The 895-nt window shown below is 41.1% G+C and overlaps 1 protein-coding gene across 1 annotated transcript in view; it reads left to right on the forward strand.

Moving 5' to 3' along the window:
* tnikb (TRAF2 and NCK interacting kinase b) overlaps nt 1-895 on the forward strand; it is a 33,962-nt gene that overhangs the window by 4,626 nt on the left and 28,441 nt on the right. The window lies entirely within an intron of this gene.

The raw sequence follows: 895 nt of genomic DNA on the forward strand, positions 1-895 counted from the left end.
GGGGGGGGGGGGGGGGGGAATCACCCCGCTGAATGCAACTGATTGACTCTATCATCACAATATGATATTATTGTATTTTTAAACATATTCACTATTCTGTGATATATTGCAATTTATAACCTTTTTTCCAACTTTTAATTTTTCCCAATTTTTTATGATGTCCTTAAAAGGAAACTTTGTCAACATCGATTTTATCTTAGATTTTTATCTAAGAAAACATTTCTCTGTTTGAATATCACTTCAATTTTTTTGCTGCTAAATGGGACGAACCGACCAACACATATATATTATGATATAATATAATTTAACATAATATAATGTAATATAACATAATATAATAAAATAAAAAGATCCATACTTGGCGTCTGTGTATCGATGCAGTATTGCCACTAAAATATCGCGAATACTTTATCGATTACGGGGTGTGATCTGACAAGGGGGGGTGTCAATGAAACCACTTGTGTTCTTAAACCAAACCCCAGCGTAGACTTTAGACTCCTCCCCTTTCACAGTTGATGTTTTCCGTCTGATCGTTTGTAGATTTTGGCGTTTCTGACGATTCCGACCGCATTTGAAGGCAGCTTCATTTCACAGGAGAGCGAGACATAGCGAGCGTGCTTTGTTGTTGCGGGAAACATCTCGCGGTCACACAGACTCGATTCAATGCTTGTGTTTGTGTGTGTTGTCACCGCCCGACGTGAGGCGAGTGCAGATGTGAGTCACGCATGGGTCCAACAGGTAGCATCCCCGATGCTAACGAGAGGCTTCTGTAATGTCAACACAGTGAAAATGGACCTACTTAACCAAGTTAAAAGTTCACCTCAGCTGGTCTCCTCTCCCCCTACCAACCAACCTTCAGGGTCCCTCAGATCTACCTCAGCTGGTCTCCTCTCCC

This window comes from Etheostoma cragini, chromosome 22, assembly GCF_013103735.1.
Source record: "Etheostoma cragini isolate CJK2018 chromosome 22, CSU_Ecrag_1.0, whole genome shotgun sequence".
Taxonomy (NCBI): Eukaryota; Metazoa; Chordata; class Actinopteri; order Perciformes; family Percidae; genus Etheostoma; species Etheostoma cragini.